This window comes from Grammomys surdaster, unplaced genomic scaffold, assembly GCF_004785775.1.
Source record: "Grammomys surdaster isolate TR1022 unplaced genomic scaffold, NIH_TR_1.0 125940, whole genome shotgun sequence".
NCBI lineage: Eukaryota > Metazoa > Chordata > Mammalia > Rodentia > Muridae > Grammomys > Grammomys surdaster.
Genome location: NW_021620762.1, coordinates 3,875,087 through 3,892,399, shown reverse-complemented (window position 1 = coordinate 3,892,399; position 17,313 = coordinate 3,875,087). Strand labels below are relative to the sequence as shown.

The following is a 17,313-nucleotide window of genomic DNA, read 5'->3' as shown; positions in this document are numbered from 1 at the left end:
CACACACACACTCATCACTAACACACATACTCATCACTCACACACACACTCATCACTAACACACATAGTCACACAGTCATCACAGACACACACACATACTCATCACTAACACACTCACACACTCATCACTAATATGCTCATCAGTAACACACACTCATCACTAACACACACTCACACACACTCATCACTAACACACTCCCTCAGTAACACATTCACAAATATTCATCACTAACACACACTCATCAGTAACACACACTCATCACTAACATTCATCAGTAACACACTCATCAGTAACAAACATACTCATCACTCACACACACTCACACATACTCATCACTAATGCACACACATACTCGTCCATAACACACACTCACACATACTCATCACTAATATACATTCACACACACAAGTTGCTTTAAGATTATACATATAGTCTCAAATGCCTTAATAAAGTTTCAGGGGCTGGATTGTGATAGCCCAGGAAGAAATTATCACTTCTGACACGAGTCTGAAATGTCTTCCTTCACTTTGCCTCAGATTAAGTTCACATCTAAAGTTGGGCGTCGTGGTTGCACATCTGTAAGCCTCGTACTTGGAAGGCTGGGACAGAGGAATCTTTAATCCAAGGCCAGCCTGGGCTACATATTGAGACTCTGGCTCAAACAAGTCACCATCTAAAACAGACAGAATCCCAAATGCCAGCCAACTTTCCCCCTCCACTGAGCCGTCACCCACAGGTCCCAGGGATGACTACATAAAACAGGATTGTTCATGTGGGGACCCACCCCCACTCCAAGTTACTAGGCAGAGACAAACCAATGAAAGACTGTCCCCAGTATTCTGTTTTCTCCTGCCAATCCTTAATCCCTCAAAAGCATCTTTGTCAATTAAAACAATGTAAATGGAACAAGACATTATGGCCAAAGAACCCAAATCCACAGGAAAATGCATGCTCTGTGCGTGGACAGATAGTACTTTTAACTGGAGGGAACAGCTCCAATTCTTGCCAGATTTTTAACCTCAGCTCAAGAACAAGCCCGAAAGCCAAGGAAAGCTAGCTGCTGGCTGCGTGAGGTTTCCACTTGCTTGGTTCTCTCTCGAAGGCACTCTGGAGGCTCTGGATAAATAAAGGAAGTGCAGGTTACATCACCAGCAATCTGGAGCCATCTGGGTCTCCCCTGGGCTGGAGAGCTTGCCCTGCCCAGTTCCCAGAGCGGGCAGCTGGCTTGGGGAGAGGCACTGGCTTGTTCCTTGGGATAATTTAAACAGGAAATGATGGTGACCTGATCCAGCTCTAATGATTTTCCCAGTGCCCCCAACTTACATCCCTGGAGAACCCATCCCCTTTAATTCATATCCCCTTTAATTTTATGGCTCCAGGGTATTTTGTGGGGTGCTGTGCTCTCTCTCCTGCAAGCTGTTCTGGGGGAAAGGCTGTGCATATGTACGGATACTTGTGGTTTTGTGCATGTCTGTAGGTACGGATTTCTGTGCACACAGTGTAGGTGTATTTGTCTGTGCATGCACGGTGATTTCCACTCCAAGAACCCAGTGGGTCTCCAACTTTTTCCACAAAAGACCTTGGGGACTCCAAATCAAAGAGAAGCTACTCTAGAGAGGAGAATGAGAAGCATTTGGAAAATCACAGTCATGCTACATTCCACTGAGGTGGATGTAAACAGAGGTGAAGGCCAGGCTGGGCAAGTGTTGAGCAAGATACTTACAGCGGCACTAAATTTATCCCAAAGCACTGTTTGTTTCTTTCCTCACTCGTCTCAAGCAAGAGACACAAGTCCCCAGTGACTATAGCGTCATGGCTCCCTTGTTGAGTTGTAGGGTACTGAGGGACACTGTTTCCTAGTAGAGACCAGCATGGGAGTGGGGAGGTGGGGTTCTTGTCTCATCTACCAACCAGAAGAGATCTTCTAGCCTGAGTGAGAGAACTGCAAGCCAGTCGCAAACAACAGATCTGGAGTCTTTACCTCTAAGTGACCCCAGTAATCAGTACCTGCCCCAGACCTCAGCCTGCGCCTGGAGACTCCACATGGTACATTTCAAATTAGCCAGCTGCTGAGACGGAACTCTCCCAGTCAACAGTCCCTACTTCCCTGAAGCCAAGGACCACGCCCTCCTCCTTACGTGAATGTCCAGTTGTCGGTAGATGGATTTACGTAGGAACAGAAGGGCATTGTTTAACAATCTGGGCTTCACCAAATGCCACTGGTTTGCTTTCAGGTGTCTGAAGCCAGATCAGCAGGTATACACACACACACACACACACACACACACACACACACACACTCATCTCTCCTGAGTAGCTTCCCTTTAATTTGGAGTCCCCAGGGTCTTTTGTGGACAAAGTTGGAGACCCACTGGGTTTTCAGAGTGGAAATCACCATGCACACACATACACATATACCATGTGCACACAAATCCACACCTACAGGCATGTACAAACACACACACAGATACACATAAATGTACATACACCTCCCTCAAAAATTACAGACTAGTAATAATAAGTATTTTCTCTGCATTTTCTGGTTTTGTTTTGGGACTGAGAATTTTTTGTTGTTGTTTCAGAGACAGGGTCTCCCAAGATAACCCTAGGTGGTCTTCATTATCCTCCTGCCTCAGCTTTTCGAGAGCTAAAGTGACATGTGTGTGGCTGCCACACACCCAGGCCTTTTAGAAGCAAACCTTTCACTTCCTCTTCATCTCTCTGTTTTAAATCTTGCCCCCTATGCCACACCCTAGCAATTCTGGGTTTTTAACAAGTAGATCTATTGGGTCAGAGAAGCCCCAGGGGACCATCGGGACTAGTGGGCCCTGCCTCTCCTGGGGATCCCTACGCTCACACTGAGAATGAAGCTGATCTGCAAGCTGATCACCAGTGAAGCAAGGCCCCCCAGAATCCCCCATCTCTTGAGGCACAGCCATAGACCTCCATCTGTGTGTTCTTCCTTCTTCTCTAGAGTCCCCTCTAATAGTTTGTTCATTTTTGAACCGTGAAGTATTGAGATCATGTCTTCACCACAGTCTAGAAGGACCCAGCAGAACTCATAATTTTTAATGAAGTTGATTTTGAAAACACATGGTTCATATAAAGCAGTTCACAGTTCACAACTTCTTCCTTTAAATACATACTCTGACACTCTCCTACCACACGCCTTGTGGGGAGCTGTCATCATTAATTCTGTATTATAGCTGCAAAAATGGAAGCCAGGTGGGAAAAACCACAGTTATGTGACGAAGGCCACAGCTGGTATTGTGGAAACTCTAAGAATTACGTCAGCTGCTTACATGGCAGGCCCTTCTGCAGAGTGGGGACGGCTCCAAGCATTTATACCTGTGAGCTCATGAAGTGGACGGCCACACTGCTTGGTCTCATGTTACAGACATTAAGATGTCTACATTTAAATACAAGCAAGGGTGGCGTTGTGGAGGGATAGAGTTGGGAAGGGACAGGGGCTTTGTCAGGAAGGTCATCTGCTTGTCACTGAGATTACAGATGTGTGCTGCTGTGCTCTGATTTACTTGAGTCCTTGGGATTTGAACTCAGGTTTAGGCAAGCTCTCTGCCCACTGAGCCATCTCCACCGTCCCCATAGAACCAGCTTTGCTCCATCTCTCTGGGCAGGTTTTACCCAGACTCTCATGATTCTGGTTTGTTTGTTTTTTGTTTTTTGTTTTTTTCGAGACAGGGTTTCTCTGTGTAGCCCTGGCTGTCCTGGAACTCACTCTGTAGACCAGGCTGGCGCCAAACTCAGAAATCCGCCTGCCTCTGCCTCCCAAGTGCTGGGATTAAAGGCGTGCGCCACCACTGCCCGGTGACTCTCATGATTCTGTATTGCTCTAAATACCAAGCAGTATTATAATCAAGAGACCATCTGCTAAGGGAAAGGGGGCTTGAGGATTCAGACTGCTGAGGTGTAGTCACTCCTCTCTGGGAGGTTGGCCTCAGTCTACAGCCCCTGTGATCCCTTTTCTCCTCCCACCTGCCCTCTGCCTAGGTCAGCTGTGTGTGTGCATGGACCAGCAGTCCAGTCTTTCCACACCTCCACTTCCCATCATTCCCTGAGGAACCCCTTGTCTGAGAGCTGGGGAATGCCCTGCATATGACCTGGTTGTCAGAGGTAGGGGAGTGGGAGGGATGCTTCCTCTCAGAGTCTGCCGTCAGTCCGTCCATCTGACTGTCCATCATACCCAGACTTGTCATTTCACTTTCCTGCCTCTATTTCAGCCAGTGACAATGCAAGGCCTCAGGGATTCAGAGCTTGGAAATCACAAAAGAGAAAAAGCAGCAACGGCAGGGCCCTTTCCTTCCATCTATCATGAGCCCTTACTCCAGATGCACCCGCCCCCCAAGTATTTACGTTTCTGGTTGGCAATTTTGAAACAAAGTTGCAGGATCTAGAGCTCCCCTCCACCCCCAGAAAGGTGAGTGAGTCCAGCAGGTTTGAAGATCAGAAAATGGCTCAGAGGGTGGCTCGGGTAACATGATGCATAGACCCTGGTTGCTCTGAAGACTCCTTAAAGGTCAAGGGCTTGAGTCTCACATAGTTTATATTAGTTTTGAGGAAGGCCAAGTAAGTACTTCTCTCTGAAACCTAGCTCTAGGGCCCGATTAAATGACTCATTTCAGGGGCTATAAAACACCAGGTCTGGGCTGGCAAGGTGGCTCAGTGGGTGAAGGTGCTTGCCACCAAGTATGATGATCTGAGTTCGCGCCCAGGACCTGCATTATGGAGAGAGAACTGATTCCTAAAATCTGTCCTCTAACACCCACATGTGCACTGTGATGGGCATGTGCACACACACACACAAATAGTGGAAACCCCCTCAGATCCAGGATCAGTCTTGCCCATGAAAGGCAGGATGACTTTGAGTCCCCTAGATCAAGGATCCCCTTCAGGCTCATAGCTAAAAAAGGAAAAAGTTCTCAGCCATCGTCCAAGTTTTTCCTGGAGCAAAGACCTGTGACCCAAGCTAGTCAGAGTTTAGCATGCTAAACAAGAAGCTGGCGCCTCAGCGTACATCCCCAGATACCTGAGTTGAAAAGTTCCAGACAAATTAAGAGATGCCAGGGTTCTGGCTCTTCACGATGACAGCGCAGCTCACAGAGAAGCTTGTGAACAATGGAGGTTGAGAACATTAGAACTCCAGGATCTCATCCTCAGGCCCGGAATCAGGTCTCTTTCAAACAGCATGGTCCAGTGCCACAAACTCAAAAGAAACCGGAAGATGGAATCCCTGAGCAGCCCACCTTATCCACTGTGGCTCTCCAGCACTCCTGCGCTATGCGTGTCCTCTCTTCCAGTCACCTGCTCTGACCACATCCCTCCCACTCACCCCCCCATCTCCCACCCCACACCCCCTACCCCTACCACATCTGTCCACCATTGGCCTGAGGACCATCGACCGTCGCCACGCCCCACTCTGTTCCCTAGAGCCTAAAACAGTTTGCTGGCAAAAAGAACTACATATAAGAAGACATCAGACTTAGGCTTCTGTCCTGCCTCAGTCCTCAGCTGATTGTCTGTCCTGGGTCAAAGCCCCTACAACCGTTAGGGGGGCACACCCCCACTATCATCTCACAACCGTGTGAGAAACAGCAAGCACAGGCTATAAAGGAGGAATTCCTGTGGTCATGACCCTTTTGAGAGTTAGTGAGGAACCCAGCTGAACTGGCTTAATCAAGGAAAAGAATCATCAGCCTAGTGTTGCATGCATGCGTGCATGCGTGTGTGTGTGTGTGTGTGTGTGTGTGTATGTGTGTGTGTGTGTACGTGCATATGTATGGCTCTCCCCTCCCTCCATCCCTCCCCTCTCCCTTCCCCTCCCTCGCCCTCCTTCTGTCCTCTTTCCCCTCCCCTCTCACCCTCTCTTCCCCTTCTCCCTTTTCTCCCTCCCTTCTCTCCGCCTTCCTCTATGCCTCCCCTCCTTTACCCCTTCTCCCTCCCGCTCCTTTCTCTCCCCTCCCCCATCCATTCCTTTCCCTCCCCCTCCCTCTTCCCCTTTTCCCTCCCGTCTGTCTCCCCTCCCCCTCCCCTCTTCATGCTTTGCTCTGTATTGCCTTGCTTTACCAGTGGGATCCTCAAAAGCTCCTAAACCTCAACTTCACATCAACCTAGAATCAACTGAGACCTGAGGCTCATTGGAGGCTGCAATGGTCACATGCTCATCCCTGAACCAATCACTGTGGACACTGAAACAGTCGCTTGACCCGCACTGACCGACACTGAACCAATCACTGTGGCCAATAGATAGCATGGCTTAAGCATGAACAAAAAATACATGCCTTCCCTCACATTTCACCCCAGCCCTAATGATCTAGAATGAGAGGGGCCACCGCGAGGTGGCACAGGCTTTCAAGACCAACGCTTGAGAGGCAGAGGCAGGCAGATCTCTGTGAGTCCCTGCCAGACTGAGTGAGCTCGAGGCCAGTCAGGGCTCATGAGTGAGACCCTAGCTCAAAGACAGGAGAGGGAGGGGAGAAGAGGGAATAGGAAAGGGGGTATTTTGAGAGGTGCTAGCAGCCGAGGGCGAGCCATTTCAAAGCAGCAGATGCCTCTGCGGTAATCCTGGGTGAGGCTGAGTCTCAATGTTTTTAAATCTGTAATGAGCTGAGAAGGAAGTGAACTCCATCATTCAGCCCGGCCTGGACTGTTGGTGTCCCACATGTGGTAGCACTTATGACTGAATAACAGGGCTTGGGTCGTTAATGACCCGTCCTAGAAATGCCCTGGTCTGACAGATGGAGCTGCTCCGTGGGGCTGTACCTCATCCTCTGGCTTGGGATAGAAGTTTCCCTGATGGAAACAGATGATCCGGCTGCCAAGCAAGAGGTTGGTTTGAGGCAGAGGGTTAGCACTCCGGAAGTGCAGCAGTGCAGGCAGCAGTGAAGGGGCCTTCTCTTTGGGACCAAAGAGGGCAGAGGGCCTGAACAGCCTGTGACCACACAAAACGGGGAAGTAAGGCCGAAGGTCTGGTAAACAAGACTAGCTTCACGGGTGTGTGACCTGTGCAAGCACGCGGGTACCTGCCCCTTCTTCACAGGGGGCGGGCTCTTTTTAATGCTCAGCAGTGGCCATCTTGAAAGCCTTGGTAATTCTTTTTTTTTTTTTAAGAAATATTTATTTATTTTATGTAAATGAGTACACTGTAACTGTACTTCAGACACACCAGAAGAGGGCATCGGATCCCATTACAGATGTTGTGAGCCACCATGTGGTTGCTGGGAATTGAACTCAGAACTCTTAACCGCTGAGCCATCTCTCCAGCCCCGCCGTGGTAATCCTTAGGCAAGAACCCATAGACCATTCACCTACCTGATCATGTAATTGCTGCAGCTTTTCCTGCAGCCGCATGTTTTAAAAACCCTGATGGGTCTGCCTCTGCCCCTGCTCCCCCGGCCCCCCCCCCCCCCGCGCTTCTGTCCCCCTACCCTCTGCCCCGCCTCCACCCCGCCTCTGCCCCAGGGTGAGTCTGGACTGCTTCTGAGGGTGCCTTCTCCTCTGTTGACCTCACACCAATCTGTAATGAGGAATGCTCATCCCCTGCTTTGGGTCACACAGCACAGGAGTGGACAGCTCTCCTCCCCTGGGTATAGCTGTGTCAATAGTGGTGCTTGGCCCAGGGGCAGGCTAGCTGTAGAATAGGGTCACAGGCTACCTCCGGGATAAGTGGCTATGACCGGATTGAGGAAGAAGTCTCTCTGATTCAAGCATGGTAATGCACTTTCATTACTTGCTATTAGAGAACAGAGGCAGCTGTTAAAATAGAAGGAGCTGTTGCCATAAATACAGTTTATGCCGTTTGGAAACTGAAAATGAAGAAATGAGTCGCCCGCAGTACTGTTGACTCAAACTAAGTATTTTAGGGCTGGTGTGGCAATGCAGGCCCTGCAACCCCAGGACTCAGGAAGCAGAGGCAGGAGAATCACTGCTGCATGTTTAGGGCCAACCTGGTCTCTGCATGGAATGTTCCGGGTCAGCCGGGGCTAAATAGTGAGAGTGTGCCCCTCCAAAAAGAAACATACAGGTTTGGAGAAATGACTCAGCTGTTAAGAGCACATCTGGATCTCCCAGAGAACCCAAGTTTGGTTTTCAGCACCCTTGTCAGGAGGGTAACTACTACCTATAATCCCAGCTCCAGAGGGTGTAACACCCTTTTCTGGCCCTTCTCAAATACACATACCCATCCACAGACACACACTGAATACATACAATTAAAAATAAAATACAATATTCTAAAGAAGAGGGGGCTCTAAGAAATCTTACTATTATACAATGAGGAAGTGAAATATTTTGAGAGTATCTTCATTCATAGAATTCATTATGGTATGTTGTTATAATTGTTCTTTTTGTTTGTTATTGCTCTTAGCCTCTTACTGTGTCTAATTTATACATTAAAATGTTATTTGTGTGTGTGTGTGTGTGTGTGTGTGTATATAGCTGGACTTCGGCTGCTTTGTGGGTTTTTTTCCTTTCACCCCTCTTCCTCCACCCTTTCAACTCCCTAACACTAGGTAGGAGACAAAGAAGGACAGAGGGAAAAGGGGGTGACAACATCGTTAGACTACTTCCTGCTGATTAGGGATGTTGAGTTCATTGGGGCAAGTTTGAGCTTCGCTGTCAGGATATCTAATTTCTTCTTCTCGTCTCTGTTCACAACTACAGCAACCAACAGCCACCCACCAACAGCCCACCAACAGCCCACCAACAGCCTACTCGCTCAGGGTCCCTAGCATCCTCTATATCTTCTGGAAAATCCCCAGAATTCCAAACGTCACACAATCACAGGAACTATCCGCAGATGGCAAAATCACACCCCTGCTAGAGCACGGGGCAAACCACAGCCACCTGCTGTGAAGCAGCCCCGTGTCCCAACCCTGGAATTAAAATGAAAATACATTCCCATAATATCTCTATGTTTTTTAAGAAATTAAAATTCTCCCTGTATAGATATGTATGTACACACGCATGAGTAAAAATATGGATATATATGGGGTTCTTGCTACCAGTCATTACATAAGTGCATCTACGCTGCGTCTTGGAATACATTGCCCAAGAATCAAGGGGAACTTCTTAACCATATTTTAACAGGAAATCAAGCCAGACATCAGATTTCATAGACACCACCTCTGTGGCTGGTGGCGTCTCCTCCACTTTGTCTCCCCTCTTGTTGACTCACAGGCTAATGACTAAACTCTGCCTTCACCCTGCCTCTGCTTTCGCTTGCCACCATCTGGACAGCGAACATTTCTACGAAAGGACACCTGGACTCTGGGAGCTTCCTTCTTCTGCTTTTGTGGCTTATTATTAGTAAGGGAAGGCTGTGTGGACTCTCAGAATGAGTAAACCGTATGCACTTTACAACTCCTTCCGATGGCCAGCAAACAGTAAGGTAGTGGGCACTGGCTTACACCTGGGCTGTGATCTATTGCTCCCTTTTCTCAGAAACTCCTCAGCACAGGGGATTGGAGAGATGGTACAGTGCTTGCCATGCAAAGACAACGGCCTGAGTTCAGATCCCTAGCACCTATAAGGAAAACCAAACAAGGTGGCATGCACACACATGCACACACATATACACTTACACACATACACACAGGCACACAGGCACACAGGCACACGCACACATACATATGCATGCACACATATACTCTCTCTCTCTCTCTCTCTCTCTCTCTCTCTCTCTCTCTCTCTCCCTCTCTCTCTCAGAGCAGATCCTCAGTGTCCTAAAAAGAAGGCAGCATTTTTCCTGGGAACACCAGCAATGAGAAGTCACGACTGCTTGCCAAGCAGTCAGCCAATGACCAGTTCCTCTAACAAAGCACAGCTAGCCATTGAGGCACTGCCAACAAACGCTATGGAAATACGAAGTGCTGCTGAGACCTGCCAGCTCATTGCATAAGTCACCTAAGGCAGAGTCCTCTGGTGACTTTGCTCATTTACACGAGGCAAGGATGGCCAGTGCAGGACCATCAGGTCACCTTAAACAAGCACATGTTAATAATGAGTTGGTAATGTCCCACTCTGCGGCAGGATCCAGGCACACGGGTGTCTTACTGTGCAGTTGACAGAAAGCCCGAGTTAAATCCCTGGGGTGGTGGTTTATAATCCCAGTTTATTATCCCAACACCGAGAAAGCAGAGCCAAGCAGATCCCTGGCGCTCACTAGCCAGACAGCCTCGCCTAACTGGCAAGATCTAGACCAGCGAAAGACACTTCTGAAATTATATATAAAAATATATATATGGAGGGCCGGAGAGATGGCTCAGCGGTTAAGAGCACTGACTGCTTTTCTAAAGGCTCTGAGTTCAATTCCCAGCAACCACATGGTGACTCACAACCATCTGTAATGGGATCCGATGCCCTCTTCTGGTGTGTCTGAAGACAGCAATGCTGTACTCACATACATAAAATAAATAAATCTTTTAAAAAGAAACAAACAAAACAATGTGTAATATGCCCAAGGAACAGCAGCTGAGAGTAATCTCTGGCCTCCACATACATCCATATACATAAAAACCTACACAAACACAGTGTGCACACACACACACACACATGCACACACACACACACACACACACACACACACAGCTAGCACCCTATGGAACTAAAGGTGGCTGGGTTTGGGGCTCATAGGTGGGTGATGAGGGCAGAGCAAAGGGGACTCCAAACCTTCCACAGGCCTGGTTTTTGATTCTAAAATCTGTCAAACTGAAGAAGCCTCTGCCCCTCTCCTCAGTTTCTGCTGCATAGAGCTCCCCTGGTCTCTTCTGAATATCTGACCTCCCGGAGCCCCCTTCCCCTACCTCAGCTCTAAGCCCATCCTTAGACAGCATAGCAAGACAAATAAGCAAGTCACCGTTCCATGAAGCAAGAGCGGCAAACACTCAGTACCAGAGAGGGCCATGTGAAGATGAGGTCACAGGGAAGGAACACGTGCTGAACCAAGAGGAGACTGACTGAAGGCCCTTTTCACAACCAACAGATCATGGGGTCCACATGAGTGGCATCCTTAGTCAGCATTCAGACAAAATGCATGATCTGTTTGAGCTCTGGGGGTTGGGGGGAGTTGGGGTACACACAAGCTGGGTTACAGAGGAGAGAAGCCACACTAGAGAACGGTGGGGACCAGAGCAATGGCTGCCAATCCCTCATCCGTGTGTAAGAGTCGCAGCTCGTATGTGGAAAATTATGCAAACACAGCAAAAAAAAAAAAGATGTTGGCATCAAAGCACTACTCTTGTCTCCTGGGAAAGTGTGTCGGTCAGCGATAACCGTGGATGCCGTTCCCTGGGTACCATCCATCTTGTTCCCATGTTTAATGTCGTTGTGGTGTGTGCATGTTCTGGCATGTGTGTTGGGTGCGTGTGTGTGATGTGGCTGAGTGTGCAAGTGGAGACCCAGTCTGACATCAGGAATCAGTCTTCACCTTGTTCTCTAAGGCAGGGTCTTTCGGCCTAACCCATAGCTCACCAATACAGTTTGTCCGTTACCCAGCTTGCTCTGGGGAGCCTCCGTCTCTGCCTTCTGAGTCTGAAATTATAAACTAGCGGCCACACCCACCTAGTATTAAAGTGAGTTTCTGGGCATCCAAATTCCAGTCCTTATTACGCATGTATACATTTATCTACACCAGAAATACATGTTCATGATAATGATGTCATTGAATGAATTCCTCCATATATAAATAAATGCAAAGTATGAACACATATTATATGGAGGCTGGGGGATGGCTCAGTAGGTAGAGACATTTGCCACTAAACCTGAGCACTCAAGTTCAAATGATGCCTAAAGCCCACACAGTGAAAGGAAAGAACAGACTCTCACGAGTTGCCCCTGATTTACACACACACACACAGACAGACACACACAGACACACAGAGACACAGACACACATACACACACACATACTTGATTAATGTTTGAAACATTAACCAATAGAATAATACTGTAAACAGGACTGTTATTTCCACAAAAGTGAAACTAAATTATTTGAAAAAAATCTACATAAAGTCTGTGATTTTAAAAAAAAAGCCATCAAGAGCTCAGAAGCTTGCTAGGGATTAAGAGCTCTGGCTGCTCTTCCAGAGGACCTGTGTTCAGTTCCCAGCACCCACACAGAAGCTCCCAACACCTGAAACGCCAGTTCTAAAGGATGTGATGCTTTCCTCTGTCTTCCTAGGACACCAGGCACTCTCGTGGTGCACATACGTGCATACAGGTACTTGTGCACATATACTTTAGAGAAGTGAATAGCACTCTGCCAAATCAAGGATTCATTGGGGTTTAAAGATGAAATGTGCCCCATAGGTTTACGAACCTGAAACTTGGTTGCCAGCTCACAGGCTTTGGGGAAGCAACTGGATCCTGAGGGCTCTGAACTCATTACAGATTCATCCTTGGATGGAGTTTTAATCTAAGGGCATTGTTGGGAGGTGGCAAAGAGGAATGGCTGGAGGAAGCGGTGACTAGGCATGGTCCTTAGAGACTTACCTCAAGCTGCAACCCCTTCCTGAACATCTGTTTCCTCTGCTTCCTGGTCACTAGGACGCCATTTGTTCTAAATCCTCCCTCCCTCCCTCAAGCTGCTCTACTCAGGCATTGGTCACTGTGACAAGCTGCTCTGCTCAGGCATGGGTCACTGTGACAAGCTCGCATGGAAGGGGTGAGAGACTATCTGGTGACAGGAGAGAAAACGCAAGAGTGAAGAAGTTTGGTCATATTGCTTCATAAGTAGCCAGAATGTTGCTTCATGTTAGGGAAGCTAGAAAACAAGACAACACAATCTGTACACAGTTCACACAGGAAAAACAAGGGCCCGCCTCTCAGCAGAGTAAAAAGAAAGGAAAGAAAAGGCCTTAACTCTACATTTAAAACATCAGGAGAGAGGCTGGGATGGTTGCTCAGTGGTTAGAGGCACTGGCTGCTCTTAAAGAGAACCCAAGATCAGTTTCCAGCACCCACATGGTAGTTCACAACCACCTGTCACTGCAGCTCCAGGACATCCAACACTCTCTTGTGGTATCTGCACACATGTGCACATACACGACACACACACATGCATACACATAAATTAATAATGATGAAGCTTTAAAAATGTATCCGCACATTACTACAAGCTGGATGTTTGGAGTCGGAATAGAACATTTGAAAAAGCATGTGTCTCTTTTATGACTCCCTGGTTTAAACGACTTTCGATACATTGACCAAAACCAGTTCGGATTTCACTGGACAAAAATGGACACGATGGAAAAATGAAAGACTGACCACTCCATCTGCCATTCCTATTCCAAACCTTAATGGTCCATGAACTCAATGGGTTTGAGCTATCTGGTCTCTCTAAGCCTAATGTGTCAAATAAATTCTACTTTTCAAGGTGTCAGACCAAGGACTGGAGCTGAAACCTCATGAATGGATTGCCTAACACAACAAGGCCCCACACTCAGTCCACAGTACAAAAAACAGAAACAAAGTGTCCATCCAAAGCACCTTCCTCAACCCAACACTCACCTTTCTGTTTGTTTGTTCATTTATTTGAGACTGGGGTTACAGCTACTGTGAGCTTTTCTGTGGGTGCTGGGAACTGAACCCAGGCCTCTGCGAAAGCAGCAAGTGTCAATAACCACTGAGTCATCTCTCCAGTCCCCTCCCAATTTACATCAACTGGAATCTTTAAGTATTAATAATTCAAAAGCTAAAGGAGGGAAACCCCAGCAGCTTTGGATGAGGCTATAAATAAGCAGGCACTTGGCCAGAACCGAGCACGGCAGCATCCTGGAGCCAATTCTAACACAGTGCGTTTTCCTGGAACCTGTGCATTGGGATGGCAAGTAGCACCCCTCACTCAGACCACAGCAGCACACACCCATATTCCTTGTCTTGCAGTAAAGGTGCTGGCCACCCATCCAACCCATCCAAACATTCCTACAAAGCCCTCGAGCAGCAGGATATGGCTGAGACAGACACAAATCAGAGCTGCTTACAGAGTTCCCCTTCCAGCCTCTCCTGCATGCTTGCTGGCTTTCTTCCCCCCACCCTCCTACCTCCCTAGCATCTTCCAAACCCCAGCTTACATTTGAACAAATCAAATGGGTTTAGACACTGACTCCAGCTGTCACAACAAAACTCGCAAAGAATCTAGACGCTTCCATTAGGACCACGGTAGGGAATCTGCTTTGTCAGCTGTGGAATTGGCTAAACAAGTACTTGTGTCAACTCTACCTTCAGGGACTTAATTAAAAATAAAAAAAGTCATCGATTCAGATGGCTGGAATTTTGGATCAGAACATCCCAACCAGCAATAAGTCTTTCTCACAGATACCTTTTTCAAAGCCTGTCTAAGGCAATTCAGAGTCACCAGAGTGTAGGTTAGCAAGATGGCTCACTGGGTAAAGACACTTGCAGCCAAACCTGGTAACTTGAGTTCAAACCCTGAAACCCTTGTAGAGTTGGGAAAGGACAAGTGAATCCACACCATTGTATTCTGACATTCACACTGATGCCGTGACGCGTGTGTGATCCCTCTGAACAAACATGCACAAAATAAATCCTGCTGACTTACTATATTTTTAAAAGAACAGACTATTTTCAACTGTGTGTGTCTGTGCACAAGTATGTGTGAGAATGTGTATATATGAGCATGGTGTCCGTGGGGACCAGAAGGGGGTGTTAGACACCCTGTAGCTGGAGTTACAGGTGATTGAGAGCAGTCTAACGAGGGGCCTGGGGACGGAACTTAAGACATCTAGAAGAAAGGTGCCTTCTCTTATCCATGAAGCCATCTCTGGAACTCCCAGTAAAATATTATCTCTTTAAAAAGAAAAGGAAAAAAAAAGTAGTCCTAGCAAAACTAAAATCACTATAAGATTTGTGTGTTTGTAGTTTGGGGGGATCGCATAGTTGACACGTGTTAAAAATAAATCTACTTTTCCTCCCAGCCCGCTTCCAGAATAACGACTCTGAGGCTAATTATTTATTATAAGTGCCTAGGCCATACGCCTCGGCTTGTTCTCTGACTTGTCTTAACTTATTATCCCCTTTATTCTAACTTGGGTTCAGCTATGTGGCCAGCTTCTCTCCTCTTCCTCTAATACCCATCTCTTTAGAGTTCCTGCGGCGAACCTCACCTTTATTCTGTCCTGAGTTCAGCCACCTGCTGGCTCACACCCTTCTTCTCAGTGTTCCAGGGCTAATCTCTCCTTTTATTCTATCCTAAGTTCTTCAATGTGACTGGCTACCTCTGCTCAGCTCCCACGCGTCTGACCTCCTCTATGTTCCCAGAAGAAGCCCTGACTATTATCCAGAATTCTCTCTCTCTCTCTCTGCCAGATGCCTCTTCTCCTATTTCCTGCCTCAGCTCACTTTTTTCCTTAATTGACAGATATGCTTATAACAGATCCTCTCTATGCTCAAGCATGAAGTTTGGAGATGTTAATGATGTTTTACAATGTCAAAAGTTTAGCCAGCCAGGCAGCCAGGAGCCCCCTTTTTTAGCCTACATCCATTGTCCAGAGACGAACCATGCTGTTGGGTTCTTCCACCTAAGCCAAACTGAGCAAAACGCTAGTCTTCCCCTATTCCAGGTGTGAGTCGTGTTGTCTTGTTTTATTCTTTGAGACAAGGCTGGCCCATAACTCAGAGTTTGAGCTGCCCCGCCCCCAGTGCTGGGATTAAAGAAGTGTACCACCACATCTGGCCTTGTTCCTCATTCTCATCAGAAGCCCATGAGGATCTGTGACCACATGTAACACCAAAAAAAGATGAATTCCTTGCTAAACAGCATGAACTTGTAACTATTCGCTCTGTTTAGGGGCAGACTGCTTAAAATAAACCCAGAAGTAAACCTGCTTTTTGTACAATAACTATGGCGGCACACCCATGCCCTGGTGCAAGGCTCTAACTGCACACCCATGCCCTGATGCAAGGCTCTGACTGCATCTCCATAAATCTCAAAACACCCTGGGTCAAAACGGCCTCACTCCAGACTAACCAGCCCAAACGGCCTCACTCCAGACTAACCAGCCCAAACGGCCTCACTCCAGACTAACCAGCCCAAACAGCCAGTCAAATAGTCAAGTTTGGAGCTAGAGAGATGGCTCAGCGGTTAAAAGCACTGACTGTTCTTCCAGAGGACCAGGATTCAATTTCCAGCAACCACATGATGGCTCACAACCATCTGTAATTCCTGTCCCCGGGGATCTGATGCTGTCACACTACATACACAGTGCAGTGTCAAAGACACATCCATAAATAAAAATCTCAAGAAACAGAATGGTCACACTTTGGGGTCAGCAAGATGGTTTAGCTTGTGAGGTATTTCTTATGCAAGCCTTAAGGCCTGAGTTCAGTGTCCAAACCCCACAGGGTGGAAAGAAAAACTGATTCCTGCACGTTGTTCTCTGACCTCCACAACTCATGTACCCACCCATACAAACTAAGGGGTAGCAAGTGCCACGCCCTGAGAAAGGCACAGTTTTACTTTGTTAGTTAGCTGTCCACTGCACTGGGACGATGATTTATAAGCTCGTGGTTTTAATCCACGGCTTCCTGACTCCGTTGCCTTGAGCCTGTGGCCAGCATGAACATCGTGGTGGGGTGCTTGTGGCAGAGAAAAGCCACTCACTTACCAGTGGCTAGGAAACAGAAAAAGAGGAGAGGCCAGGGTTGCCACATCCCCTTCAAAAGTATACTCCCAGTGGCGTCACTTCCTATCTCTAAGCCCCGCCCTCTAAAAGTTCCGCTGACTCCCGATAGCACCACAGACTGGGCATCAAGCCTATAGTGCCTGGCCCTTAGGAGATGTTTCAGACCCATAATGGAGCATCTAGTAAGGAAAGAGAAGAGGCTGGTGTGGGATGGATAGAGCGGGATGAGGGGCAGTAGAAGGAGTTAGGGTTCACAAGGCAAGCAGGGGCCGTGGGCTCCCTGGGCCTCAAAAGCAGAGGAAGAAGCCATGGAGGTTATAAGGCTGGAGCCATCGGCTCTGAGCTTTGAAAGGACTACACTGATTGCTGGGAGGAGCATTAACTCAGGCAGAGGAAGAGAAGAAACCAGGTAGAGAAGAAATATCTGCTCATCTAGGCTACAGCACCCTGAAACCAAGGATGTCTTCTGAGGAGAAAATCTCTAGGACCCTAGAATGGAAGCACTAAGCTAAATACTCTATTCTAAGACAGAAGGTGGTGGTTCACACCTTTAATCCCAGCAAGAAGCAGGCAGATCTCTGTGAGTCAGAGGCCAGCCTGGTCTACAGAGTGACTAGAACAGTCTATACAGTTCCAGAACAGCCAGGGCTGTGT

General features: G+C 47.7%; 1 protein-coding gene across 1 annotated transcript in view; it reads left to right on the top strand.

Moving 5' to 3' along the window:
• Nucleotides 1-17,313, top strand: part of Rab37 (RAB37, member RAS oncogene family) — a 64,217-nt gene that overhangs the window by 5,849 nt on the left and 41,055 nt on the right. The gene's annotated exons all lie outside the window — the stretch shown is intronic.